Source organism: Phalangium opilio, unplaced genomic scaffold (assembly GCF_054372755.1).
Source record: "Phalangium opilio isolate 3A_F unplaced genomic scaffold, DU_Popi_V2 ptg000009l_1, whole genome shotgun sequence".
Lineage (NCBI taxonomy): Eukaryota > Metazoa > Arthropoda > Arachnida > Opiliones > Phalangiidae > Phalangium > Phalangium opilio.
Genome location: NW_028324146.1, coordinates 14,204,713 through 14,232,022, shown reverse-complemented (window position 1 = coordinate 14,232,022; position 27,310 = coordinate 14,204,713). Strand labels below are relative to the sequence as shown.

General features: G+C 40.0%; 1 long non-coding RNA gene and 28 other non-coding genes across 29 annotated transcripts; all 29 read left to right on the top strand.

The window, feature by feature from the left end:
* Positions 1-591: 591 nt before the first annotated feature.
* On the top strand, positions 592-663 carry TRNAE-UUC (transfer RNA glutamic acid (anticodon UUC)). Its single transcript has one exon. It is a non-coding gene; the product is annotated as a tRNA-Glu (tRNA).
* Positions 664-741: 78 nt separating this feature from the next.
* On the top strand, positions 742-813 carry TRNAE-CUC (transfer RNA glutamic acid (anticodon CUC)). Its single transcript has one exon. It is a non-coding gene; the product is annotated as a tRNA-Glu (tRNA).
* Positions 814-1,193: 380 nt separating this feature from the next.
* TRNAE-UUC (transfer RNA glutamic acid (anticodon UUC)) lies at positions 1,194-1,265 on the top strand. Its single transcript has one exon. It is a non-coding gene; the product is annotated as a tRNA-Glu (tRNA).
* Positions 1,266-1,643: 378 nt separating this feature from the next.
* On the top strand, positions 1,644-1,715 carry TRNAE-UUC (transfer RNA glutamic acid (anticodon UUC)). The gene has a single exon. It is a non-coding gene; the product is annotated as a tRNA-Glu (tRNA).
* A 78-nt stretch (positions 1,716-1,793) lies between these two features.
* Positions 1,794-1,865, top strand: TRNAE-CUC (transfer RNA glutamic acid (anticodon CUC)). Its single transcript has one exon. It is a non-coding gene; the product is annotated as a tRNA-Glu (tRNA).
* A 380-nt stretch (positions 1,866-2,245) lies between these two features.
* On the top strand, positions 2,246-2,317 carry TRNAE-UUC (transfer RNA glutamic acid (anticodon UUC)). Its single transcript has one exon. It is a non-coding gene; the product is annotated as a tRNA-Glu (tRNA).
* Positions 2,318-2,395: 78 nt separating this feature from the next.
* TRNAE-CUC (transfer RNA glutamic acid (anticodon CUC)) lies at positions 2,396-2,467 on the top strand. Its single transcript has one exon. It is a non-coding gene; the product is annotated as a tRNA-Glu (tRNA).
* Positions 2,468-2,847: 380 nt separating this feature from the next.
* TRNAE-UUC (transfer RNA glutamic acid (anticodon UUC)) lies at positions 2,848-2,919 on the top strand. The gene has a single exon. It is a non-coding gene; the product is annotated as a tRNA-Glu (tRNA).
* A 1,132-nt stretch (positions 2,920-4,051) lies between these two features.
* TRNAE-UUC (transfer RNA glutamic acid (anticodon UUC)) lies at positions 4,052-4,123 on the top strand. The gene has a single exon. It is a non-coding gene; the product is annotated as a tRNA-Glu (tRNA).
* A 78-nt stretch (positions 4,124-4,201) lies between these two features.
* On the top strand, positions 4,202-4,273 carry TRNAE-CUC (transfer RNA glutamic acid (anticodon CUC)). The gene has a single exon. It is a non-coding gene; the product is annotated as a tRNA-Glu (tRNA).
* A 380-nt stretch (positions 4,274-4,653) lies between these two features.
* On the top strand, positions 4,654-4,725 carry TRNAE-UUC (transfer RNA glutamic acid (anticodon UUC)). The gene has a single exon. It is a non-coding gene; the product is annotated as a tRNA-Glu (tRNA).
* A 78-nt stretch (positions 4,726-4,803) lies between these two features.
* Positions 4,804-4,875, top strand: TRNAE-CUC (transfer RNA glutamic acid (anticodon CUC)). The gene has a single exon. It is a non-coding gene; the product is annotated as a tRNA-Glu (tRNA).
* A 380-nt stretch (positions 4,876-5,255) lies between these two features.
* TRNAE-UUC (transfer RNA glutamic acid (anticodon UUC)) lies at positions 5,256-5,326 on the top strand. The gene has a single exon. It is a non-coding gene; the product is annotated as a tRNA-Glu (tRNA).
* A 1,282-nt stretch (positions 5,327-6,608) lies between these two features.
* Positions 6,609-6,680, top strand: TRNAE-UUC (transfer RNA glutamic acid (anticodon UUC)). Its single transcript has one exon. It is a non-coding gene; the product is annotated as a tRNA-Glu (tRNA).
* A 208-nt stretch (positions 6,681-6,888) lies between these two features.
* On the top strand, positions 6,889-6,960 carry TRNAE-UUC (transfer RNA glutamic acid (anticodon UUC)). The gene has a single exon. It is a non-coding gene; the product is annotated as a tRNA-Glu (tRNA).
* Positions 6,961-7,857: 897 nt separating this feature from the next.
* TRNAE-CUC (transfer RNA glutamic acid (anticodon CUC)) lies at positions 7,858-7,929 on the top strand. The gene has a single exon. It is a non-coding gene; the product is annotated as a tRNA-Glu (tRNA).
* A 229-nt stretch (positions 7,930-8,158) lies between these two features.
* On the top strand, positions 8,159-8,230 carry TRNAE-UUC (transfer RNA glutamic acid (anticodon UUC)). Its single transcript has one exon. It is a non-coding gene; the product is annotated as a tRNA-Glu (tRNA).
* A 380-nt stretch (positions 8,231-8,610) lies between these two features.
* On the top strand, positions 8,611-8,682 carry TRNAE-UUC (transfer RNA glutamic acid (anticodon UUC)). Its single transcript has one exon. It is a non-coding gene; the product is annotated as a tRNA-Glu (tRNA).
* An 830-nt stretch (positions 8,683-9,512) lies between these two features.
* On the top strand, positions 9,513-9,584 carry TRNAE-CUC (transfer RNA glutamic acid (anticodon CUC)). Its single transcript has one exon. It is a non-coding gene; the product is annotated as a tRNA-Glu (tRNA).
* A 530-nt stretch (positions 9,585-10,114) lies between these two features.
* Positions 10,115-10,186, top strand: TRNAE-UUC (transfer RNA glutamic acid (anticodon UUC)). Its single transcript has one exon. It is a non-coding gene; the product is annotated as a tRNA-Glu (tRNA).
* An 831-nt stretch (positions 10,187-11,017) lies between these two features.
* On the top strand, positions 11,018-11,089 carry TRNAE-CUC (transfer RNA glutamic acid (anticodon CUC)). The gene has a single exon. It is a non-coding gene; the product is annotated as a tRNA-Glu (tRNA).
* A 518-nt stretch (positions 11,090-11,607) lies between these two features.
* On the top strand, positions 11,608-11,679 carry TRNAE-UUC (transfer RNA glutamic acid (anticodon UUC)). Its single transcript has one exon. It is a non-coding gene; the product is annotated as a tRNA-Glu (tRNA).
* Positions 11,680-11,908: 229 nt separating this feature from the next.
* On the top strand, positions 11,909-11,980 carry TRNAE-UUC (transfer RNA glutamic acid (anticodon UUC)). The gene has a single exon. It is a non-coding gene; the product is annotated as a tRNA-Glu (tRNA).
* Positions 11,981-12,810: 830 nt separating this feature from the next.
* TRNAE-CUC (transfer RNA glutamic acid (anticodon CUC)) lies at positions 12,811-12,882 on the top strand. The gene has a single exon. It is a non-coding gene; the product is annotated as a tRNA-Glu (tRNA).
* Positions 12,883-13,412: 530 nt separating this feature from the next.
* Positions 13,413-13,484, top strand: TRNAE-UUC (transfer RNA glutamic acid (anticodon UUC)). The gene has a single exon. It is a non-coding gene; the product is annotated as a tRNA-Glu (tRNA).
* Positions 13,485-14,315: 831 nt separating this feature from the next.
* Positions 14,316-14,387, top strand: TRNAE-CUC (transfer RNA glutamic acid (anticodon CUC)). The gene has a single exon. It is a non-coding gene; the product is annotated as a tRNA-Glu (tRNA).
* Positions 14,388-14,767: 380 nt separating this feature from the next.
* On the top strand, positions 14,768-14,839 carry TRNAE-UUC (transfer RNA glutamic acid (anticodon UUC)). Its single transcript has one exon. It is a non-coding gene; the product is annotated as a tRNA-Glu (tRNA).
* A 216-nt stretch (positions 14,840-15,055) lies between these two features.
* TRNAE-UUC (transfer RNA glutamic acid (anticodon UUC)) lies at positions 15,056-15,127 on the top strand. Its single transcript has one exon. It is a non-coding gene; the product is annotated as a tRNA-Glu (tRNA).
* A 979-nt stretch (positions 15,128-16,106) lies between these two features.
* Positions 16,107-16,974, top strand: LOC149716382 (uncharacterized). The gene is made up of 3 exons (XR_016369398.1): positions 16,107-16,183; positions 16,265-16,363; positions 16,468-16,974. It is a non-coding gene; the product is annotated as an uncharacterized LOC149716382 (long non-coding RNA).
* Positions 16,975-27,310: the final 10,336 nt, after the last annotated feature.

Sequence of the window (27,310 nt, the reverse complement as noted above, 5' to 3'; positions counted from 1 at the left end):
TTAGTGGGTAGGATACCTGGCTTTCACCCAGAAGGCCCGGGTTCGATTCCCGGTATCGGAGCGAGTGCTTTTGTACCGCTTTTGAAGAATAGACTTAAGGATATAGGTTTATGAATAGAATTAAGACTTGGCTGAGCAAATACGATATGGTCTAGGGGCTAGGATACCTGACTTTCACCCAGAAGGCCCGGGTTCGATTCCCGGTATCGGAGCGAGTGCTTTGTACCGCATTTCAAGAATATTCTTAAGGATATAGGTTTATGAATAGAATTAAGACTTGGTTAAGCAAGTCCGATATGGTCTAGTGGCTAGGATATCTGGCTCTCACCCGGAAGGCTCGGGTTCGATTCCCGGTATCTTAGCGAGTGCTTTTGTATCGCTTTTCAAGAATAGACTTAAGGATATAGGTTTATGAATAGAATTAAGTCTTGGTTGAGCAAGTCAGATATGGTCTAGTGGGTAGGATACCTGGCTTTCATCCAGAAGGCCCGGGTTCGATTCCCGGTATCGGAGACTGTGCTTTGTACAGCTTTTAAAGAATAAATTTAAAGACACATTTATAGGAATAATATCTAGGGTTGCTTAAACCAGTCCGATATGGTCTAGTGGCTAAGATATCTGGCTTTCACCCAGAAGGCCCGGGTTCGATTCCCGGTATCGGAGCGAGTGCTTTGTACCGCATTTCAAGAATATTCTTAAGGATATAGGTTTATGAATAGAATTAAGACTTGGTTAAGCAAGTCCGATATGGTCTAGTGGCTAGGATATCTGGCTCTCACCCAGAAGGCCCGGGTTCGATTTCCGGTATCGGAGTTGGTGCTTTTGTACCGCTTTTTAAGAATAGACTTAAGGATATCGGTTTATGAATAGAATTAAGACTTGGTTGAGCAAGTCAGATATGGTCTAGTTGCTAGGATATCTGGCCTTCATCCAGAAGGCTCAAGTTCGATTTCCATTATCGGGGCGAGTGCTTTTGTATCGCTTTTCAAGAATAGACTTAAGGATATAGGTTTATGAATAGAATTAAGACTTGGTTGAGCAAGTCAGATATGGTCTAGTGGGTAGGATACCTGGCTTTCATCCAGAAGGCCCGGGTTCGATTCCCGGTATCGGAGACTGTGCTTTGTACAGCTTTTAAAGAATAAATTGAAAGACACATTTATAGGAATAATATCTAGGGTTGCTGAAACCAGTCCGATATGGTCTAGTGGCTAGGATATCTGGCTTTCACCCAGAAGGCCCGGGTTCGATTCCCGGTATCGGAGCGAGTGCTTTGTACCGCATTTCAAGAATATTCTTAAGGATATAGGTTTATGAATAGAATTAAGACTTGGTTCAGCAAGTCCGATATGGTCTAGTGGCTAGGATATCTGGCTCTCACCCGGAAGGCTCGGGTTCGAGTCCCGGTATCTTAGCGAGTGCTTTTGTACAGCTTTTGAAGAATACACTTAAGGATATAGGTTTATGAATAGAACTTAGACTTGGTTGAGCAAGTCAGATATGATTAGTGGGTAGGATACCTGGCTTTCACCCAGAAGGCCCTGGTTCGATTCCCGGTATCGGAGACTGTACTTTGTACAGCTTTTCAAGAATAAATTTAAAGACACATTTATAGGAATAATATCTAGGGTTGCTTAAACCAGTCCGATATGGTCTAGTGGCTAAGATATCTGGCTTTCACCCAGAAGGCCCGGGTTCGATTCCCGGTATCGGAGCGAGTGCTTTGTACCGCATTTCAAGAATATTCTTAAGGATATAGGTTTATGAATAGAATTAAGACTTGGTTAAGCAAGTCCGATATGGTCTAGTGGCTAGGATATCTGGCTCTCACCCAGAAGGCCCGGGTTCGATTTCCGGTATCGGAGTTGGTGCTTTTGTACCGCTTTTTAAGAATAGACTTAAGGATATCGGTTTATGAATAGAATTAAGACTTGGTTGAGCAAGTCAGATATGGTCTAGTTGCTAGGATATCTGGCCTTCATCCAGAAGGCTCAAGTTCGATTTCCATTATCGGGGCGAGTGCTTTTGTATCGCTTTTCAAGAATAGACTTAAGGATATAGGTTTATGAATAGAATTAAGACTTGGTTGAGCAAGTCAGATATGGTCTAGTGGGTAGGATACCTGGCTTTCATCCAGAAGGCCCGGGTTCGATTCCCGGTATCGGAGACTGTGCTTTGTACAGCTTTTAAAGAATAAATTTAAAGACACATTTATAGGAATAATATCTAGGGTTGCTTAAACCAGTCCGATATGGTCTAGTGGCTAAGATATCTGGCTTTCACCCAGAAGGCCCGAGTTCGATTCCCGGTATCGGAGCGAGTGCTTTGTACCGCATTTCAAGAATATTCTTAAGGATATAGGTTTATGAATAGAATTAAGACTTGGTTAAGCAAGTCCGATATGGTCTAGTGGCTAGGATATCTGGCTCTCACCCAGAAGGCCCGGGTTCGATTTCCGGTATCGGAGTTGGTGCTTTTGTACCGCTTTTTAAGAATAGACTTAAGGATATCGGTTTATGAATAGAATTAAGACTTGGTTGAGCAAGTCAGATATGGTCTAGTTGCTAGGATATCTGGCCTTCATCCAGAAGGCTCAAGTTCGATTTCCATTATCGGGGCGAGTGCTTTTGTATCGCTTTTCAAGAATAGACTTAAGGATATAGGTTTATGAATAGAATTAAGACTGCGTTGAGCAAGTCAGATATGGTCTAGTGGGTAGGATACCTGGCTTTCATCCAGAAGGCCCGGGTTCGATTCCCGGTATCGGAGACTGTGCTTTGTACAGCTTTTAAAGAATAAATTGAAAGACACATTTATAGGAATAATATCTAGGGTTGCTGAAACCAGTCCGATATGGTCTAGTGGCTAGGATATCTGGCTTTCACCCAGAAGGCCCGGGTTCGATTCCCGGTATCGGAGCGACTGCTTATGTACCGCATTTGAAGAATAAACTTAAAGACACATTTATAGGAATAATATTTAGGGTTGTGCTAACCAGTCCGATATGGTCTAGTGGGTAGGATACCTTTTTTTCACCCAGAAGGCCCGGGTTCGATTCCCGGTATCGGAGACTGTGCTTTGTACCGCTTTTAAAGAATAAATTTAAAGACACATTTATAGGAATAATATCTAGGGTTGCTCAAACCAGTTCGATATGGTCTACTGGCTAGGATATCAGGCTTTCACCCAGAAGGCCCGGGTTCGATTCCCGGTATCGGAGCGAGCGCTTTTGTACCGCTTTTCAAGAATAGACTTAAGAATATAGGTTTATGAATAGAATTCAGACTTGGTTGAGCAAGTCCGATATGGTCTAGTGGCTAGGATATCTGGCTTTCACCCGGAAGGCTCGGGTTCGATTCCCGGTATCTTAGCGAGTGCTTTTGTACAGCTTTTGAAGAATACACTTAAGGATATAGGTTTATGAATAGAACTAAGACTTGGTTGAGCAAGTCAGATATGATTAGTGGGTAGGATACTTGGCTTTCACCCAGAAGGCCCGGGTTCGATTCCCGGTATCGTAGCGAGTGCTTTTGTACCGCTTTTGAAGAATAGACTTAAGGATATAGGTTTATGAATAGAATTAAGACTTGGCTGAGCAAATACGATATGGTCTAGGGGCTAGGATACCTGACTTTCACCCAGAAGGCCCGGGTTCGATTCCCGGTATCGGAGCGAGTGCTTTGTACCGCATTTCAAGAATATTCTTAAGGATATAGGTTTATGAATAGAATTAAGACTTGGTTAAGCAAGTCCGATATGGTCTAGTGGCTAGGATATCTGGCTCTCACCCGGAAGGCTCGGGTTCGATTCCCGGTATCTTAGCGAGTGCTTTTGTATCGCTTTTCAAGAATAGACTTAAGGATATAGGTTTATGAATAGAATTAAGACTTGGTTGAGCAAGTCAGATATGGTCTAGTGGGTAGGATACCTGGCTTTCATCCAGAAGGCCCGGGTTCGATTCCCGGTATCGGAGACTGTGCTTTGTACAGCTTTTAAAGAATAAATTTAAAGACACATTTATAGGAATAATATCTAGGGTTGCTTAAACCAGTCCGATATGGTCTAGTGGCTAAGATATCTGGCTTTCACCCAGAAGGCCCGGGTTCGATTCCCGGTATCGGAGCGAGTGCTTTGTACCGCATTTCAAGAATATTCTTAAGGATATAGGTTTATGAATAGAATTAAGACTTGGTTAAGCAAGTCCGATATGGTCTAGTGGCTAGGATATCTGGCTCTCACCCAGAAGGCCCGGGTTCGATTTCCGGTATCGGAGTTGGTGCTTTTGTACCGCTTTTTAAGAATAGACTTAAGGATATCGGTTTATGAATAGAATTAAGACTTGGTTGAGCAAGTCAGATATGGTCTAGTTGCTAGGATATCTGGCCTTCATCCAGAAGGCTCAAGTTCGATTTCCATTATCGGGGCGAGTGCTTTTGTATCGCTTTTCAAGAATAGACTTAAGGATATAGGTTTATGAATAGAATTAAGACTTGGTTGAGCAAGTCAGATATGGTCTAGTGGGTAGGATACCTGGCTTTCATCCAGAAGGCCCGGGTTCGATTCCCGGTATCGGAGACTGTGCTTTGTACAGCTTTTAAAGAATAAATTTAAAGACACATTTATAGGAATAATATCTAGGGTTGCTTAAACCAGTCCGATATGGTCTAGTGGCTAAGATATCTGGCTTTCACCCAGAAGGCCCGAGTTCGATTCCCGGTATCGGAGCGAGTGCTTTGTACCGCATTTCAAGAATATTCTTAAGGATATAGGTTTATGAATAGAATTAAGACTTGGTTAAGCAAGTCCGATATGGTCTAGTGGCTAGGATATCTGGCTCTCACCCAGAAGGCCCGGGTTCGATTTCCGGTATCGGAGTTGGTGCTTTTGTACCGCTTTTTAAGAATAGACTTAAGGATATCGGTTTATGAATAGAATTAAGACTTGGTTGAGCAAGTCAGATATGGTCTAGTTGCTAGGATATCTGGCCTTCATCCAGAAGGCTCAAGTTCGATTTCCATTATCGGGGCGAGTGCTTTTGTATCGCTTTTCAAGAATAGACTTAAGGATATAGGTTTATGAATAGAATTAAGACTTGGTTGAGCAAGTCAGATATGGTCTAGTGGGTAGGATACCTGGCTTTCATCCAGAAGGCCCGGGTTCGATTCCCGGTATCGGAGACTGTGCTTTGTACAGCTTTTAAAGAATAAATTGAAAGACACATTTATAGGAATAATATCTAGGGTTGCTGAAACCAGTCCGATATGGTCTAGTGGCAGGATATCTGGCTTTCACCCAGAAGGCCCGGGTTCGATTCCCGGTATCGGAGCGACTGCTTATGTACCGCATTTGAAGAATAAACTTAAAGACACATTTATAGGAATAATATTTAGGGTTGTGCTAACCAGTCCGATATGGTCTAGTGGGTAGGATACCTTTTTTCACCCAGAAGGCCCGGGTTCGATTCCCGGTATCGGAGACTGTGCTTTGTACCGCTTTTAAAGAATAAATTTAAAGACACATTTATAGGAATAATATCTAGTGTTGCTCAAACCAGTTCGATATGGTCTACTGGCTAGGATATCAGGCTTTCACCCAGAAGGCCCGGGTTCGATTCCCGGTATCGGAGCGAGTGCTTTTGTACCGCTTTTGAAGAATAGACTTAAGGATATAGGTTTATGAATAGAATTAAGACTTGGCTGAGCAAATACGATATGGTCTAGGGGCTAGGATACCTGACTTTCACCCAGAAGGCCCGGGTTCGATTCCCTGTATCGGAGCGAGTGCTTTGTACCGCATTTCAAGAATATTCTTAAGGATATAGGTTTATGAATAGAGATAAGACTTGGTAAAGCAAGTCCGATATGGTCTAGTGGCTAGGATATCTGGCTCTCACAAAGAAGGCCCGGGTTCGATTTCCGGTATCGGAGTTGGTGCTTTTGTACCGCTTTTTAAGAATAGACTTAAGGATATCGGTTTATGAATAGAATTAAGACTTGGTTGAGCAAGTCAGATATGGTCTAGTTGCTAGGATATCTGGCCTTCATCCAGAAGGCTCAAGTTCGATTTCCATTATCGGGGCGAGTGCTTTTGTATCGCTTTTCAAGAATAGACTTAAGGATATAGGTTTATGAATAGAATTAAGACTTGGTTGAGCAAGTCAGATATGGTCTAGTGGGTAGGATACCTTGCTTTCACCCAGAAGGCCCGGGTTCAATTCCCGGTATCGGAGACTGTGCTTTGTACCGCTTTTAAAGAATAAATTTAAAGACACATTTATAGGAATAATATCTAGGGTTGCTCAAACCAGTTCGATATGGTCTACTGGCTTGGATATCAGGCTTTCACCCAGAAGGCCCGGGTTCGATTCCCGGTATCGGAGCGAGCGCTTTTGTACCGCTTTTCAAGAATACACTTAAGGATATAGGTTTATGAATAGAACTAAGACTTGGTTGAGCAAGTCAGATATGGTCTAGTGGCTAGGATACCTGGCTTTCATCCAGAAGGCCCGGGTTCGATTCCCGGTATCGGAGACTGTGCTTTGTACAGCTTTTGAAGAATAAATTGAAAGACACATTTATAGGAATAATATCTAGGGTTTCTGAAACCAGTCCGATATGGTCTAGTGGCTAGGATATCTGGCTTTCACCCAGAAGGCCCGGGTTCGATTCCCGGTATCGGAGCGAGTACCGCTTTTGAAGAATAAACTTAAAGACATATTTATAGGAATAATATTTAGGGTTGTGCCAACCATTCCGTTATGGTCTAGTGGGTAAGATACCTTGCTTTCACCCAGAAGGCCCGGTATCGGAGACTGTGCTTTGTACCGCTTTTAAAGAATAAATTTAAAGACACATTTATAGGAATAATATCTAGGGTTGCTCAAACCAGTCCGATATGGTCTAGTGGCTAGGATATCAGGCTTTCACCCAGAAGGCCCGGGTTCGATTCCCGGTATCGGAGCGAGCGCTTTTGTACCGCTTTTCAAGAATAGACTTAAGGATATAGGTTTATGAATAGAACTAAGACTTGGTTGAGCAAGTCAGATATGATCTAGTGGGTATGATACCTGGCTTTCACCCAGAAGGCCCTGGTTCGATTCCCGGTATCGGAGACTGTACTTTGTACAGCTTTTCAAGAATAAAGTTAAAGACACATTTATAGGAATTCTGAGAGAGCGGTAGCTCTCTTAGATAAGACTTCATACTGCCCTTAATGTATTAGGGTGGTTTTTTGATTGGATGTAACTTTTTTTGTATTAAGTTTACTGTTTTGAAAAAAATCCACAGAACTACAGTTCGGGCCCTAAATATGTGGTTAAAATTTCAAAAAGATCCATTTATTAGTTTTTCTTATAAAAAATAAAGTTGCTAAGGGTGGTTTTCATTTCCATAAAATTCATCACACCTTTTTATGAAAAACAGGAATTTTTCCCATAGAAATAACATGGGAAATTTTTGAAAAAGAACCGTCCGGTTAATCCGATGTTAGAAAATCTATTCGTTTGTTAGTTTTGGGAACGGTCTTAAATGAAAGGTACAACATTTCTCATTCCGCTAAGCGATTTTCATGAAAAATAATTAAGTTTAAGTATTAATTTTGATAACATTTAGAACATAACTCGATTTGCGATTTTATATCATGGATACGCTAATTTACTAGAAAATATCAGCGCGACCAAAATTGGCGTATTTTAACGTTTAGTTGCCTCATAATAGTTTGAGAGTTTCTTCATAATGCTTTTTGGATGAAATGGCGTATAGAGAGCGGGATAACACGGAGCGAGTGCTTTGTACCGCATTTCAAGAATATTCTTAAGGATATAGGTTTATGAATAGAGATAAGACTTGGTAAAGCAAGTCCGATATGGTCTAGTGGCTAGGATATCTGGCTCTCACCCAGAAGGCCCGGGTTCGATTCCCGGTATCGGAGTTGGTGCTTTTGTACCGCTTTTTAAGAATAGACTTAAGGATATAGGTTTATGAATAGAATTAAGGCTTGGCTGAGCAAATACGATATGGTCTAGGGGCTAGGATACCTGACTTTCACCTAGAACGCCCGGGTTCGATTCCCGGTATCGGAGACTGTTCTTTGTAGAGCTTTTAAAGAATAAATTTAAAGACACATTTATAGGAATAATATCTAGGGTTGCTTAAACCAGTCCGATATGGCCTAGTGGCTAAGATATCTGGCTTTCACCCAGAAGGCCCGGGTTCGATTCCCGGTACCGGAGCGAGTGCTTTTGTACCGCTTTTGAAAAATAGACTTAAGGATATAGGTTTATGAATAGAATTAAGACTTTGTTGAGCAAGTCAGACATGGTCTAGTGGGTAGGATACCTGGCTTTCATCCAGAAGGCCCGGGTTCGATTCCCGGCATCGGAGCGACTGCTTATGTACCGCATACGAAGAATAAATTTAAAGACACATTTATAGGAATAATATTTAGGGTTGTGCCAACCAGTCCGATATGGTCTAGTGGGTAAGATACCTTGCTTTCACCCAGAACGCCCGGGTTCGATTCCCGGTATCGGAGACTGTTCTTTGTACAGCTTTTAAAGAATAAATTTAAAGACACATTTATAGGAATAATATCTAGGGTTGCTCAAACCAGTCCGATATGGTCTAGTGGCTAGGATATCTGGCTTTCACCCAGAAGGCCCGGGTTGGATTCCCGGTATCGGAGCGAGTGCTTTTGTACCGCTTTTGAAGAATAAACTTAAAGACACATTTATAGGAATAATATTTAGAATTGTTCCAACCAGTCCGATATGGTCTACTTGCTAGGATATCTGGCTCTCAACCAGAAGGCTCAAGTTCGATTTCCGGTATCGGAGCGAGTGCTTTTGTACCGCTTTTCAAGAATAGACTTAAGGATATAGGTTTATGAACAGAATTAAGACTTGGGTGAGCAACTACGATATGGTCTAGTGGCTAGGATACCTGACTTTCACCCAGAAGGCCCGGGTTCGATTCCCGGTATCGGAGCGAGTGCTTTGTACCGCATTTCAAGAATATTCTTAAGGATATAGGTTTATGAATAGAATTAAGACTTGGTTAAGCAAGTCCGATATGGTCTAGTGGCTAGGATATCTGGCTCTCACCCAGAAGGCTCGGGTTCGATTCCCGGTATCTTAGCGAGTGCTTTTGTACAGCTTTTGAAGAATACACTTAAGGATATAGGTTTATGAATAGAACTAAGACTTGGTTGAGCAAGTCAGATATGATTTGTGGGTAGGATACCTGGCTTTCACCCAGAAGGCCCTGGTTCGATTCCCGGTATCGGAGACTGTACTTTGTACAGCTTTTCCAGAATAAATTTAAAGACACATTTATAGGAATAATATCTAGGGTTGCTTAAACCAGTCCGATATGGTCTAGTGGCTAAGATATCTTGCTTTCACCCAGAAGGCCCGGGTTCGATTCCCGGTATCGGAGCGAGTGCTTTGTACCGCATTTCAAGAATATTCTTAAGGATATAGGTTTATGAATAGAATTAAGACTTGGTTAAGCAAGTCCGATATGGTCTAGTGGCTAGGATATCTGGCTCTCACCCAGAAGGCCCGGGTTCGATTTCCGGTATCGGAGTTGGCGCTTTTGTACCGCTTTTTAAGAAAAGACTTAAGGATATCGGTTTATGAATAGAATTAAGACTTGGTTGAGCAAGTCAGATATGGTCTAGTTGCTAGGATATCTGGCCTTCATCCAGAAGGCTCAAGTTCGATTTCCATTATCGGGGCGAGTGCTTTTGTATCGCTTTTCAAGAATAGACTTAAGGATATAGGTTTATGAATAGAATTAAGACTTGGTTGAGCAAGTTAGATATGGTGTAGTGGGTAGGATACCTGGCTTTCATCCAGAAGGCCCGGGTTCGATTCCCGGTATCGGAGACTGTGCTTTGTACAGCTTTTAAAGAATAAATTGAAAGACACATTTATAGGAATAATATCTAGGGTTGCTGAAACCAGTTCGATATGGTCTACTGGCTAGGGTATCAGGCTTTCACCCAGAAGGCCCGGGTTCGATTCCCGGTATCGGAGACTGTGCTTTGTACAGCTTTTAAAGAATAAATTGAAAGACACATTTATAGGAATAATATCTAGGGTTGCTGAAACCAGTCCGATATGGTCTAGTGGCTAGGATATCTGGCTTTCACCCAGAAGGCCCGGGTTCGATTCCCGGTATCGGAGCGACTGCTTATGTACCGCATTTGAAGAATAAACTTAAAGACACATTTATAGGAATAATATTTAGGGTTGTGCTAACCAGTCCGATATGGTCTAGTGGGTAGGATACCTTTTTTTCACCCAGAAGGCCCGGGTTCGATTCCCGGTATCGGAGACTGTGCTTTGTACCGCTTTTAAAGAATAAATTTAAAGACACATTTATAGGAATAATATCTAGGGTTGCTCAAACCAGTTCGATATGGTCTACTGGCTAGGGTATCAGGCTTTCACCCAGAAGGCCCGGGTTCGATTCCCGGTATCGGAGCGAGCGCTTTTGTACCGCTTTTCAAGAATAGACTTAAGAATATAGGTTTATGAATAGAATTGAGACTTTGTTGAGCAAGTCCGATATGGTCTAGTGGCTAGGATATCTGGCTTTCACCCGGAAGGCTCGGGTTCGATTCCCGGTATCTTAGCGAGTGCTTTTGTACAGCTTTTGAAGAATACACTTAAGGATATAGGTTTATGAATAGAACTAAGACTTGGTTGAGCAAGTCAGATATGATTAGTGGGTAGGATACCTGGCTTTCACCCAGAAGGCCCGGGTTCGATTCCCGGTATCGGAGCGAGTGCTTTTGTACCGCTTTTGAAGAATAGACTTAAGGATATAGGTTTATGAATAGAATTAAGACTTGGCTGAGCAAATACGATATGGTCTAGGGGCTAGGATACCTGACTTTCACCCAGAAGGCCCGGGTTCGATTCCCTGTATCGGAGCGAGTGCTTTGTAACGCATTTCAAGAATATTCTTAAGGATATAGGTTTATGAATAGAGATAAGACTTGGTAAAGCAAGTCCGATATGGTCTAGTGGCTAGGATATCTGGCTCTCACCCAGAAGGCCCGGGTTCGATTTCCGGTATCGGAGTTGGTGCTTTTGTACCGCTTTTTAAGAATAGACTTAAGGATATCGGTTTATGAATAGAATTAAGACTTGGTTGAGCAAGTCAGATATGGACTAGTTGCTAGGATATCTGGCCTTCATCCAGAAGGCTCAAGTTCGATTTCCATTATCGGGGCGAGTGCTTTTGTATCGCTTTTCAAGAATAGACTTAAGGATATAGGTTTATGAATAGAATTAAGACTTGGTTGAGCAAGTCAGATATGGTCTAGTGGGTAGGATACCTGGCTTTCATCCAGAAGGCCCGGGTTCGATTCCCGGTATCGGAGCGAGTGCGTTTGTACCGCTTTTGAAGAATAAACTTAAAGACATATTTATAGGAATAATATTTAGGGTTGTGCCAACCATTCCGTTATGGTCTAGTGGGTAAGATACCTTGCTTTCACCCAGAAGGCCCGGTATCGGAGACTGTGCTTTGTACCGCTTTTAAAGAATAAATTTAAAGACACATTTATAGGAATAATATCTAGGGTTGCTCAAACCAGTCCGATATGGTCTAGTGGCTAGGATATCAGGCTTTCACCCAGAAGGCCCGGGTTCGATTCCCGGTATCGGAGCGAGCGCTTTTGTACCGCTTTTCAAGAATAGACTTAAGGATATAGGTTTATGAATAGAACTAAGACTTGGTTGAGCAAGTCAGATATGATCTAGTGGGTAGGATACCTGGCTTTCACCCAGAAGGCCCTGGTTCGATTCCCGGTATCGGAGACTGTTCTTTGTACAGCTTTTAAAGAATAAATTTAAAGACACATTTATAGGAATAATATCTAGGGTTGCTCAAACCAGTCCGATATGGTCTAGTGGCTAGGATATCTGGCTTTCACCCAGAAGGCCCGGGTTGGATTCCCGGTATCGGAGCGAGTGCTTTTGTACCGCTTTTGAAGAATAAACTTAAAGACACATTTATAGGAATAATATTTAGAATTGTTCCAACCAGTCCGATATGGTCTACTTGCTAGGATATCTGGCTCTCAACCAGAAGGCTCAAGTTCGATTTCCGGTATCGGAGCGAGTGCTTTTGTACCGCTTTTCAAGAATAGACTTAAGGATATAGGTTTATGAACAGAATTAAGACTTGGGTGAGCAACTACGATATGGTCTAGTGGCTAGGATACCTGACTTTCACCCAGAAGGCCCGGGTTCGATTCCCGGTATCGGAGCGAGTGCTTTGTACCGCATTTCAAGAATATTCTTAAGGATATAGGTTTATGAATAGAATTAAGACTTGGTTAAGCAAGTCCGATATGGTCTAGTGGCTAGGATATCTGGCTCTCACCCAGAAGGCTCGGGTTCGATTCCCGGTATCTTAGCGAGTGCTTTTGTACAGCTTTTGAAGAATACACTTAAGGATATAGGTTTATGAATAGAACTAAGACTTGGTTGAGCAAGTCAGATATGATTTGTGGGTAGGATACCTGGCTTTCACCCAGAAGGCCCTGGTTCGATTCCCGGTATCGGAGACTGTACTTTGTACAGCTTTTCCAGAATAAATTTAAAGACACATTTATAGGAATAATATCTAGGGTTGCTTAAACCAGTCCGATATGGTCTAGTGGCTAAGATATCTTGCTTTCACCCAGAAGGCCCGGGTTCGACTCCCGGTATCGGAGCGAGTGCTTTGTACCGCATTTCAAGAATATTCTTAAGGATATAGGTTTATGAATAGAATTAAGACTTGGTTAAGCAAGTCCGATATGGTCTAGTGGCTAGGATATCTGGCTCTCACCCAGAAGGCCCGGGTTCGATTTCCGGTATCGGAGTTGGCGCTTTTGTACCGCTTTTTAAGAAAAGACTTAAGGATATCGGTTTATGAATAGAATTAAGACTTGGTTGAGCAAGTCAGATATGGTCTAGTTGCTAGGATATCTGGCCTTCATCCAGAAGGCTCAAGTTCGATTTCCATTATCGGGGCGAGTGCTTTTGTATCGCTTTTCAAGAATAGACTTAAGGATATAGGTTTATGAATAGAATTAAGACTTGGTTGAGCAAGTTAGATATGGTGTAGTGGGTAGGATACCTGGCTTTCATCCAGAAGGCCCGGGTTCGATTCCCGGTATCGGAGACTGTGCTTTGTACAGCTTTTAAAGAATAAATTGAAAGACACATTTATAGGAATAATATCTAGGGTTGCTGAAACCAGTTCGATATGGTCTACTGGCTAGGGTATCAGGCTTTCACCCAGAAGGCCCGGGTTCGATTCCCGGTATCGGAGACTGTGCTTTGTACAGCTTTTAAAGAATAAATTGAAAGACACATTTATAGGAATAATATCTAGGGTTGCTGAAACCAGTCCGATATGGTCTAGTGGCTAGGATATCTGGCTTTCACCCAGAAGGCCCGGGTTCGATTCCCGGTATCGGAGCGACTGCTTATGTACCGCATTTGAAGAATAAACTTAAAGACACATTTATAGGAATAATATTTAGGGTTGTGCTAACCAGTCCGATATGGTCTAGTGGGTAGGATACCTTTTTTTCACCCAGAAGGCCCGGGTTCGATTCCCGGTATCGGAGACTGTGCTTTGTACCGCTTTTAAAGAATAAATTTAAAGACACATTTATAGGAATAATATCTAGGGTTGCTCAAACCAGTTCGATATGGTCTACTGGCTAGGGTATCAGGCTTTCACCCAGAAGGCCCGGGTTCGATTCCCGGTATCGGAGCGAGCGCTTTTGTACCGCTTTTCAAGAATAGACTTAAGAATATAGGTTTATGAATAGAATTGAGACTTTGTTGAGCAAGTCCGATATGGTCTAGTGGCTAGGATATCTGGCTTTCACCCGGAAGGCTCGGGTTCGATTCCCGGTATCTTAGCGAGTGCTTTTGTACAGCTTTTGAAGAATACACTTAAGGATATAGGTTTATGAATAGAACTAAGACTTGGTTGAGCAAGTCAGATATGATTAGTGGGTAGGATACCTGGCTTTCACCCAGAAGGCCCGGGTTCGATTCCCGGTATCGGAGCGAGTGCTTTTGTACCGCTTTTGAAGAATAGACTTAAGGATATAGGTTTATGAATAGAATTAAGACTTGGCTGAGCAAATACGATATGGTCTAGGGGCTAGGATACCTGACTTTCACCCAGAAGGCCCGGGTTCGATTCCCTGTATCGGAGCGAGTGCTTTGTAACGCATTTCAAGAATATTCTTAAGGATATAGGTTTATGAATAGAGATAAGACTTGGTAAAGCAAGTCCGATATGGTCTAGTGGCTAGGATATCTGGCTCTCACCCAGAAGGCCCGGGTTCGATTTCCGGTATCGGAGTTGGTGCTTTTGTACCGCTTTTTAAGAATAGACTTAAGGATATCGGTTTATGAATAGAATTAAGACTTGGTTGAGCAAGTCAGATATGGACTAGTTGCTAGGATATCTGGCCTTCATCCAGAAGGCTCAAGTTCGATTTCCATTATCGGGGCGAGTGCTTTTGTATCGCTTTTCAAGAATAGACTTAAGGATATAGGTTTATGAATAGAATTAAGACTTGGTTGAGCAAGTCAGATATGGTCTAGTGGGTAGGATACCTGGCTTTCATCCAGAAGGCCCGGGTTCGATTCCCGGTATCGGAGACTGTGCTTTGTACAGCTTTTGAAGAATAAATTGAAAGACACATTTATAGGAATAATATCTAGGGTTTCTGAAACCAGTCCGATATGGTCTAGTGGCTAGGATATCTGGCTTTCACCCAGAAGGCCCGGGTTCGATTCCCGGTATCGGAGCGAGTGCGTTTGTACCGCTTTTGAAGAATAAACTTAAAGACATATTTATAGGAATAATATTTAGGGTTGTGCCAACCATTCCGTTATGGTCTAGTGGGTAAGATACCTTGCTTTCACCCAGAAGGCCCGGTATCGGAGACTGTGCTTTGTACCGCTTTTAAAGAATAAATTTAAAGACACATTTATAGGAATTATATCTAGGGTTGCTCAAACCAGTCCGATATGGTCTAGTGGCTAGGATATCAGGCTTTCACCCAGAAGGCCCGGGTTCGATTCCCGGTATCGGAGCGAGCGCTTTTGTACCGCTTTTCAAGAATAGACTTAAGGATATAGGTTTATGAATAGAACTAAGACTTGGTTGAGCAAGTCAGATATGATCTAGTGGGTAGGATACCTGGCTTTCACCCAGAAGGCCCTGGTTCGATTCCCGGTATCGGAGACTGTACTTTGTACAGCTTTTCAAGAATAAAGTTAAAGACACATTTATAGGAATTCTGAGAGAGCGGTAGCTCTCTTAGATAAGACTTCATACTGCCCTTAATGTATTAGGGTGGTTTTTTGATTGGATGTAACTTTTTTTGTATTAAGTTTACTGTTTTGAAAAAAATCCACAGAACTACAGTTCGGGCCCTAAATATGTGGTTAAAATTTCAAAAAGATCCATTTATTAGTTTTTCTTATAAAAAATAAAGTTGCTAAGGGTGGTTTTCATTTCCATAAAATTCATCACACCTTTTTATGAAAAACAGGAATTTTTCCCATAGAAATAACATGGGAAATTTTTGAAAAAGAACCGTCCGGTTAATCCGATGTTAGAAAATCTATTCGTTTGTTAGTTTTGGGAACGGTCTTAAATGAAAGGTACAACATTTCTCATTCCGCTAAGCGATTTTCATGGAAAATAATTAAGTTTAAGTATTAATTTTGATAACATTTAGAACATAACTCGATTTGCGATTTTATATCATGGATACGCTAATTTACTAGAAAATATCAGCGCGACCAAAATTGGCGTATTTTAACGTTTAGTTGCCTCATAATAGTTTGTGAGTCTCTTCATAATGCTTTTTGGATGAAATGGCCTATAGAGAGCGGGATAACACGGCTTTAATAATGCCGTGACGTTGAAACGGCGATAGCTTAAGTCGGCGACGCCATCAAAGACTCGAGTCTAAATCGTCGCCTTAAATAGCGTTTATAATCTTTGTGAAGCTTTAGGAAAGTAATTTGGTCTAATTTTAGTATTTTTGGTTGCTAAAACTTGATTGATGAAGTTCAGTTTGGTACGACGCCACTTAACGCGAGCCAACCAACGAACAATGGTTTCTAACCAAATAGACTATTGTGAGTAAATAAAAAATAGTAAATAATTTCCTAGAATGCTGCTAGTATTTTTCTTTTATTTCAACAAAATACTTCCATCAGTTTGGTGGAGAAAATTCTGCGTTAGCGTTAACATAGTTTTCTGAACAACGAATAATGGAATGTTGAAATCAGTATTTAATGCCCAACATTTGTTATTAGGTAAAAATTTAATTATAAATAAATTGTTTGCGTGTCCAGTCACTGCCCATAACTCAGTTTAAAAAAACCAATGTTCCTAATGTTGTAAAATTATTGATTTGCAGAAAAACAGTTTATTTTGCTACGGTTAGCGGAGCATCTAGTGCCGTCGGGTTAAATTAACCCTAACAGAAATTTTTTTTATTTGAGATGTGTGGAAATTTGTTATATGGACAAAATTGTTAATGCTAATTTATAAATAAATTGACAATTTTTAATAGATATTATTAATATTAGACAACAGTAGCTAAATGACTCCATTCATTCATTCATTCATTCATGACATGATTCATTTATGTCAGTATACATGTTTGTTCATTATTTTCAGTATAAATGATTCATTTATGTCAGTGTAAATAATCGTTTATGTCAGTGTCAATAATTTATTTATTGAATGTGTTGTTCACAAAGTCAACAATATGACGTATGTGTGATCATCGGAATTCAATACATTAGGCAATTTGCGGAAAGACAATAAAGGAGTAGAGTAATACGAGAACAAAAATGGATAATGTAATATAAAAAAAATAATAACAATAAAAACAATGTCAGTTAATTAGGAATTCCCTGCACATTAATGTAATCATTTAGGTTGAAGGGTGAAAGAAGTATAATGCTTACAATTTAATAATATACCCGCGAGTTTTTTACCTCGAGTGCACGGACCTCTAGGCCTTAGTCTCAAATGCGTGTTAATTTACCTACAGCCTACTACACGTATTCGAAACTAAAAGGCCTAGAGGTCCGTGCACTCGAGACAAAAAACCAGACTTAGAAATAAGGAAATTTTTTAAACTAGTCCTTGGGACCAGTGACCCCCCTAGTGTCCTAAATAATAAACTGGTCTCCGGAGTGGTCCCAGCCTTTGTTCTCCTATAGATTTGCAATTAATAAACTGGTCCCGAGGACCAGTTAACCCCCACTTTTTGAATTAAAAAACTAGTCCAAGCAATTAATAAACTGGTTTTGGACCAGTGGACGTGTGCTATTTCTAAGTCTGCAAAAAACTCCCGGATATTTTAAATCCTGAAGATCAGACGTTTTTCGCCTCTTGACAGCACGTACAAATCTAAGTCTCTATGTAATCTAGCTTTGCGAGTGCTGACAACCGATGCTGTAACAGAGTATATACAGATTAAGCTCTCGTTCGAGACAGGGCCGGAAATAAGCACAGGACACTGGACATTGTCCAATAAAATTTTAAAATGTCCCATAATTTTTTGGAAAAATAAGGGGGTCACTGGACAGTTTGACCAATAAATTTTCAGAAGTTTTGATAGCTTGACTATGGAGATTCGACGCTATTTTTCACACTCCAGTGGGCATTGTCCTATAAATTTTCAAGTCAAACAGGGGGGTCACTGGACGCATGTCCTATAACAATTTTTTCTTATTTCCAGCCCTGGTTCGAGATAGGGAGTTGCCGATCCTATAGGCGAAAACCAACCGCGAAATACCAGCCAGCGTGGGAAATAAGGCGTTGGCACAGGGCAAATGACCAGGGCCAGAAATAAGAAAAAATTCTTATAGGACATGTGTCCAGTGATCCCCCCTTTTGACTGGAAAATTTATAGGACATTGTCCACTGGAGTGTGCAAAAACAGTGTCCCATCATCATAGTCAAGCTATCAAAACTTCGGAAAATTTATTGGTCAAAACGTCCAGTGACCCCCGTAGTTTTTGAAAAAATTATAGGACATTTTAAAATTTTATTGGACAATGTCCAGTGTCCTGTGCTTATTTCAGGCCCTGCAAATGACCAGTTTAAAAATTGCGTGGATCAGTTTAAAAATTAAATCGCAGGGGGTCAGTGGTCCACAGGACCACTAAGAAAATTCAAAGGTTTCCAGAGTCCAGACATTAGCTAATATATTGTAATTATCCACTTCTTCAATTTAGCAGACGACGCGCCCTGGTCAGTGGTCATGCAAATAGAGCTTTGCGATTTTAAGGACCTTGGGCTAGAGCGATCGCTGGCCCAATGTCCAGTTTAAAAAAATCCTTATTTCCCACCCTGATACCAGCAATCTTGTTTTCCCAGTTACGACGTCATAAAGGGGACTTAAATTCCTTTTTTGATTGGTTGTTTGGTAATAGGAGAATAGGGAGCTAACAGTTCTGACCCTGAAACGTCACAACCTTCTATATCTTAGTGTAGTTTCATCCCCCCTAACGGTTGGAAACAGTATTCTACGCGCAAAAATGCCAACCAGAAGGGGGCTGCGTGACGTCAGACTATCTCTTCCCCCTTGCCAGCTGTTAGCTCCAGACTTAGAAATAAGGATAATTTTTAAACTAGTCCTTGGGACCAGTGACCCCCTAGTGTCCTAAATAATAAACTGGTCTCCGGAGTGGTCCCAGTCTTTGTTCTCCTATAGATTTGCAATTAATAAACTGGTCACGAGGACCAGTAACCCCCACTTTTTGAATTAAAAAACTAGTCCAACCAATTAATAAACTGGTTTTGGACCAGTGGACGTGTGCTATTTCTAAGTCCCTATTTAGGGAACTCTCGACCAGTCTGGGAAGTAAGGATAATTTTTAAACTAGTCCTTGGGACCAGTGTCTCCCCTAGTGTCCTAAATAATAAACTGGTCCCCCCACTTTTTGAATTAAAAAACTAGTCAAAGCAATTAATAAACTGGTTTTGGACCAGAGAAAGTGTGCTATTTCCCAGATTGCTCTCGACGACTGTCTGTATAGTAGTTTTTCACTCGTACTGGGAAGCAGAGCATATGTGAGAACACTTTTGTAAACAAAATTATGATTTTTCGTGTTTATTATTCATTGTTCTCTTAACTCTTGGTTTCGTTGTAGAATAAGGATGATAGAGATTTGTCCAATTTGTTACCTTACACTTATGGGTCTTGATTCTGGTTTTTAAGAGAATCCCATTCTCAGGCTTTTTATTTTATAACGCTGTTTAAGGAATTTCGCTAAGCCTCGGTCAAAATAGCGTTATGATAATGATAATCATGTTGATGTTGTTGTTATACGATAGGCAACATCAACTTCACTTATTTGGGATAAAAGCCAGTCATTAAGATTACTGTAGGTAGGTTAAAATAAATTATAATCAAATTAATTATTAATCTTACTGGTAGATGAATCAATTACTACATTGTTTTCTGTGACAGCTACGACACATTAATATAAGCTGTAAAGGTTACACCTCCGCTGCAGAAACTTTGGCGATAACTTTTCAAGGGAAATTATGACAAACAGAACTGTATAGATTATTTCATTTAAAAACATTTTACATTTGCATTATTTACATTAAAATTCTTCATTCAAGGTAAAAATTACTGCGGTTTATTGAGTTCCCAGTTAGTTTTATACTCAGTGCCACCACACGGAATAAAATCAAGTAAATAAATTTTTATTTTAAATGCAATTTTAAGTTTTTAACGGTAGTAAAAAGCACATTATAGCTTGGAAATTACGCATGACGTTCATGATGGATTTCCTATAAGCTTAACGATAAAAACAAATATAACATTTCTACTCAAATTTTGGTGTTGAATATCAAAGATATTGTAGTTTTCTAATTAATCATTAGAAACACATTATATTTAAGAACATGTTTTATTAAATATTACAATGATTAACAAATGTTGAATTAATATATAAAAATGGATTAAATCATTATAAAACTGCACACCATTCCCCCCCCCCCCCGCGTATGAATTAAGAAATTGGAATAATAGACCAAATTTAAATGATTAATAGAAAACGGATTTAGTAATTTTTCTAATTTTAATACAATGTAATTTTTTTACAACAATGTAATTTTAATAATTTTAAAAAAAATGTAATTTTTATAATTTTAAAACAATGTAATTTTAATAATTTTAAAAAAAATGTAATTTTAATAATTTTAAAACAATGTAATTTTAATAATTTTAAAACAATGGAATTTTAATGATTTTTACAAAATAAAATTAAAAAAAAACCGGTGAATAATGATCCTATATAAAACAAGAAGAAAAATTATAGTCTAAGAAGAATTTTATTGGAACACAGGAAATTAAATTAACCATATAATACTGGTAGAAAAGCCGGTAACAACTAATTATAAGGCTAGTTTGAAGTTTAAATTTTCGCGCGTATTAGCAACAGGTCCCTTCATTGTCACCCACAACGTCCTGGCTAATCCATAACTATGAGACTTTACTCATAATAGCAAAAGCGCATAGATAACCAGAAAGTGAAGAACGAGAAGCCTAAACCGCAACGTGAAAAAATGAGTTCCCCCATAGTCGATTCAAGATTTCCGTCCCCCTTACAGAGCGACGGGAAGAGTTGGTCTTATGCCGCGGCGGAGAGTTACTTTCGCGTAGTTTTACACAAGGTACATCCGTAAGTTGGCTCGAATTATAGTTCACTTATTTCTTTATTTTCACGTCGTCTGCTATAGTTTAATTCCAAGGCTTAATATAATCTCGTCATTTAGTGAGTCGGGAATCGGCATGCACATTTGTCAAAATGTCAGATTTGAATTTAGCAAACATTTTACAAAGCTACGAAAAGGATGACTTTTTCCTGATTGATAAAGACGGAAAACGTAAAGGTGCAATAGAATGCATGAAAAGCAATATCAAAATTCAACTTAACGAAACTTGAAAATTCCACGACGATTGAACCGAAAGAGCGCTAAAGAACAACCGTTAAGCCTAGTTAAGCAGCCGATTTCTCAATAGTATTCCCCACTATCCCCAGGAGCCGCTACCATCGCGAACTACTTTCCACTTGTCACGTGACATTAACGATGACCTAATATATCTCTGATTCGATTGGTAGTTGAAAACGAGGCTCACCAACCACCCATTTGTGTCCCCCCTTGCTTCTCAGTTTACACGAATACCGTTGCTAAATTCTGGAAAGGTTTAATGTTCTTCACTTTCTGTCTATGCGCTTTTGATAATAGTACATTTTAGCCCTAACCAAAGTTTTGCCTATTCTGGAGAAATATGCTCAGAGTTTTAGGGCTTAAGAAGCTATATTTCGTCATTCATTATATTTGTACCTAAATGTTTTAATATGTTATATGATATTCATGTCTAACACATTAAAAACTGTTAACATTTTTTCCAGTGCCCCAGTTTAATATAATTCTTTACATTATTTCTAAGAACTTTAATTATTTACTTTACTTACAAAAAAAAAATTAAACTGTCTGTTTGGCGACAGCCTCCTCCTCCATTTGGATGACGACATCCTGGGGGGCGTTCTTTGACGCCCCCTCTCCTTTCTCCTTGCCCTCCTCCTTTTTTTCTTTTCCAATAATATAAATAGGCTATTAACTATCTTTATTGAATTGAGACTATCTGTTTGTTTACTAAGTCATTCATTTGGTCTAACAATTATTAAACACAAGGAGGATTCATACCATTTACACCTGAAGGCCAGGAGGCGCCTGGAGGAAAAAATGTAAAAGGGGTTTTTGTCTTCCAGGTAGCCTGCCCTCCTGGCGTAAATGGTATGAATCCCCCATATGTGAAAACTAAATATAGTTTAGGAACTAGAATTTGGATAAAAAAAGGCCCAGTGTTTACAATTAACTAGTCATGAGAGATAGTGTTGTGCTGCCAGTCTTGCAACCACGGAGTTGTATCATTTCTTAAAATACATGCTGGTAGTATCAAGAGCAGGGTGGGAAATAAGGATTTTTTTGAAACTGGACATGGAGCCAGCGACCCCCCTGGCCTGGAATAAATAAACTGGTCCATGACCATTGACCAGGACGCGTCGTCTGCTAAAATAACTAAGTGGATAATTCAAGCAGTTGAGATAATATCTGGACTCTGGTTACCCTTGAATTTTATTAGTGGTCAAGTGGACCACTGACCCTATCCGATTTAATTTCTAAACTGGTCCAGGCAATTTTTAAACTGGTCATTTGCCCTGTGCCACCGCCTTATTTCCCACGCTGATCAAGAGTGAATTGATCTTATTGATTAATTGGTTCTAACTTGTTATAATATTTAAATGACACATATAGGGCAAATAATTAACTATATGTCTCGGACGACAGCTTATTCTGTATTATACTCTGTTACAGCAACGGTTATCAGCACGCTCAAAACTAGGTCTCTATGTAACGTAGCTTTGTACGTAATGTTAAGAGACGAAAAATTTCAGTAACTTCACGTTTAAAATATGCGCGAGACGCGAGTTCCTTACTTCCAGTGCACGCCGTCGCCTGCACGGACCTTTAGGCCTTGGTTTCAAATACGTGTGAAATTGCCTAAGGCCTAGAGGTCCATGCACTCGAGCTAAAAAAAATCGCGGATATTTTAAATCCTGAAGATTCTTATTTTCCTCGTCTCTTGTCAACGCGTAAAAAGCTACGTTACATATTGAGACTTAGCTTTTCGCGTTCTGACAACCGTTGTTGTAACAGAGTATATACAGAATTAGCTGTCGTTCGAGATAGGGAGTTGCCTATCCTATAGCGTGAAAACAAATTCCCTCACGCGCATTCTTTATCCATGGTCAAACTAACAGCTTCTAAAAAAAGGATCCCTACCTTTGAGGGCAGGGCAATTTCTAATAATATGCCCTGCTTCTTTGCATAAGTAGCATATTCGCGGACGCCCCCCACGTTTACCGCGACCGCCTCGACCACCGCGACCGCCTCGACCACCACGACCGCCTCGACCACCGCGACCGCCTCGACCACCACGACCGCCGTCATTATTTGTAACGTAAACGTTGCCGGTTATATGCCAACTGTCCATTTTATAAGCCTTGGCCGATTAACAAGGAATTAAAAAAAAATCACAATTAACGTTAGAAAGTGCTTACTATCTATTTTCAAACTAATTCATATAAATAAACCTTCAAGTTGTTAAATATATGACTTAGCTTAAAAACAAATAAAAGAAAATTAATTCTTAAATAAATTTCGGCATAGAACTCACTTTCGTTCCTTAAAATTTGAAAGTTGAGACACTGACTATAGCCCACTCGATCACGCACTCCTCCGTCGTGGAGCGCGTGATCGAGTGGGCTATGCACTGTTAGTGTAAAATAAAAGAGGAGTAATAATAATGATTAAAAATTTAAATATTTGTGTGAATGCCGAGCTCCATAAAGGAGCCGCCCTGTGTTTTTAAAACTATTATGGGACATTTTAAAATTTTATTGCACAATGTCCAGTGTCCTGTGCTTATTTCCGGCCCAGCCTATAAATGTTCTTGTGCTTATTTTCGGTCCTGTACACAACTGTGACTTTTTAACTAAGCCTTTTTTATGTTCCAGTGCGCCACGTTTTCGGGTGCCTTTCGGTGTTTTGGACTTTTGGTACGTATTCTCCAACACATTTTCCTCTGCTACTACTAAGACTTACAATTAATTTCATTTCTAATTAATCTTTTAAGGGTTAATAACTGCTTTTATTAGTTCCATTACTTTACAACGTCTGTATTAAATTATTTACATTTTTTCTCTTGTTTAATTTTTATTCTTTTTTCCCTTCACGTTAAGCCTAATACTTTTTATTACATTTCACTGTATGTTGTTTTTATTTAAGAGTGTATATAATTGTACTTCTTTGTGGTTCCAAAGTGTTCTTTGTGCAACGCTTTATTGGATAGCTTTGTGGTTCCAAAACGTTCTTTGTGCAACGCTTTATTGGATAGCTTTGTGGTTCCAAAACGTTCTTTGTGCAACGCTTTATTGGATAGTTTTGTGGTTCCAAAACGTTCTTTGTGCAACGCTTTATTGGATAGCTTTGTGGTTCCAAAGCGTTCTTTGTGCAACGCTTTATTGTATTTCTTTCCGGATCAAAGGTGTTCTTTGTGCAAGAGCTAATTCAGGTTCTTTGCAAACACAAGTTGAAAATTGATGTGTGGAATTAAGAACTGTTTCAAAAATACAGAACTGTGTTATATTTCTTTACGAATATTCGAAATGGTTTCTCGAAAACAACAAAAGAAAATATATATGCGCTTAGTAATGCAAAAAAGAAGAGTGGAAGCCAAGTTAAAATCGCAAGTTCAGAGTAAATCATTGAAAGATGATAAAACTAACAAACTTAAGTGTAAACGGTACTATCTTAAAAACAAGGCGTTGTTTAAGAGAAACTATGTGGAGCGTAAATCTCTACTTGAGACAGGGAAAAAACCAAAGAGAACTATGCCGCCAGGTGGAGACGCTAATTTGCGCTCAAAAAATAGAAAACCAAATAAACGGGATAAATTTGTCTTTGTGAAAAGACTCCTTAATGCGGGGATTTTCAAGACGAAAAACAAGAAATTTATAGCCGAAAGTTACAAACGGTTTCTAGTCACACGTTTAACTGAAAAGCTGGCAGTATTGAAGTCTTTTGACGGTGAGACTAGTAAAAGATGCACCAAATTTGTCTCTTACAAGCTAAAATGCCAATTGTTAGCTGGTAAAATATTGCATTTGAAAAGGCAAATGTATTCGGCATACCACGCCCAACTATCAGGGATGGTTAGCGAATTTAAGGATTTTGTCAAAAAAATCAAAGAAATTGGGTCAGTCACTTGTGACAATTTGACGGAAGTTGTGGGTGGGAAAAGGCTTCACAGTAGCCTAAAAGAAGCCTTTTTTCATGAAATTACCTATTATGCAATTGGGAATAATGGCAGAATACTGAAAAATGAGTCACGCTATACCAAAATTTTTCAATTGAATTCTGATGGTAGTGTACGAAAGGTTCTGAGAGACCGTGCTTCCAATTCGACTAAAGAACTGTTTGTTGATGAAATGGGAAATTTCGTTGAAATAAGAAACAATGACAAAACTCATGTCATTGAACGAGTCTTACAAATTAATGAGTCGGGGGTTGTTACGAATCTTTTCAACGTTGTTGAGAATGAGGAGAAGAACCCCAAAGCAAATTTAGTGATCAACGAAGATGGGTTCATTGAAACCCAAACCAAAACAGTTTATTGGGAATGCAGTCATATTTGCAAAGTTAGAAATCAAGCCATTTCGAAAGTACTAGCTTTCGTAAACACAGTTGCGACTGCCAATGAAAAATCTTTGACTAAAATTTTTGAGTCAGATTTGGACCTTTGCGAATTAAGAAAACCATTTTGCGCAAAATCAAACGTGTCTATACCACCAGATGGGGACGAAATAGTCGTGAAAATAGTTCCGTTTCTATAACACACTGCTTACTGCGCTGATACCGAAGAGTGCTAAAGTCATTTGCGTTCTTTCGCTGAACTCGCTCCTCATTATTCGGGAAAAAGAAGTATTCTGAATAATATTTATCGCGTCAAAGCGTTGCTCAACGCTTTAACTAAAATTTCAACTGAAATTGAACATGGTGATTACGAGTCTCTGACAAAAGTCATGGCGGAATTGAGAAAAATCCTTGTCACACGTGGAAAAAATTTGAATAAGGAACAAAACGATGCTCCTACAGGAAGCGTTAACGCTCCTCGGCCGAGTCTCGATGAAAATGAAATCTTGAGTCTTTACGAGAATCAATTCGCTCGGGCAATGCTACATACCAACGAATTTCACGATACACCCTGCGACTGCTGTTTAAGATTACTGAAAAAATCTGATTTAAGAGCGGTAGAAAAACTGGTAAACAGTGCCGTTTTTGATAACGAGGCCTATTTGATTTTAAGGGCTGGTTGGATAATGAATAATTCCGACACGAGAGAAGCAGACATGCTTCTATGTCGTTACTGCGCCACGGATTTGGGAAAGGGTAAAGTTCCCATTAGATGTTTTCTGAACAACTTGGCCGTTGACAATCCTCCGCCAGATGTCCCCTCTTTAAATATGATTGAGAAAGTTTTAATTCAGCTTGTGAAGCCGTTCCACACTGTGGTGCGGTTAGGTACCAAAACCAATTCCAACATGCAGTTTGGTACGGTTAAAGCTTTAAAGGGAAGAGTAATTTATCTTCCAATACCAGTGGAGAAAAATTTTAAGATGATTCCCAAGACATTGCCCAAAAATCACGAACTGCGTATCTTGGTAAATGGCGTTCCCACTGCGGACAAAAAGGTTTGGCAGCAGGTTGTTTGCCTCGAAAAAATGTGGAAAGCATTCAGTTTGCTAAAAAAAATTAATCCATTTTACAAAGACATTGATATTTCGGCAATGAACGAGGATTATATTTGTGGGACGCAAATCTTGATGGCGGAGAAAATTCATTGACTCCCGATGAATTACTGAGCGTGACAGATCCACTAGCGCTGATCAACGATGGCTGTGATGCGGTGCCACGTGCTCCCGCTGCGCTTCCAATGGAAGCGGTGAATAGCGGTCACGACATGCAAGCTGGCCAAAACGCTTCAAATATGGGCGTGCAGGGTGAAAATCACTTGAACCTTGCAGCAGACGACGCCTACGCAATTTTAACGCAGCCCGATGCTTTGTTGCGAAAACTTTCCGAATACGAAGCCAATGATCTGTACGATCACTACTCTATTCATCCGGTGAACGTCCAACCACCGAACGATTTATTGGGTACTTACCAAATGAAGCGCGTCGAAGCCGAGCCAGTTAGCACTTGGGACAAAAAACTGGAATACATGAGCTTCGTTCATTTGTTCCCTCAGGGTCGCTTTGGCAAGCACGATGGTAGACCATTTGGAAAAATAACGGAAACCGAGTATCGTTTATCCCGTCTTTTGAACAAAAGTCCAATTTTTAGACGAGATTACGCCTATTTGTTTCATTCTTATCAAGAATGCGAAATGAAAGCGATTTCTAACAGTTTGAACTACGTTCTTCGTGTTAAAAAACCCAGGCCAATTGGAGTTGAAAATTTGCTCAGTCGGGTTGAATCTGGCGATAAAGAACTTGAGAGTAATTAAGCTACTTTCTTGGGCCATATTCGAGGTACTAAGGACTACTGGTATAAAGTCCTTAGATCCGTTCTAGCGATGATTCGGGAATTTGGCCCTCCAA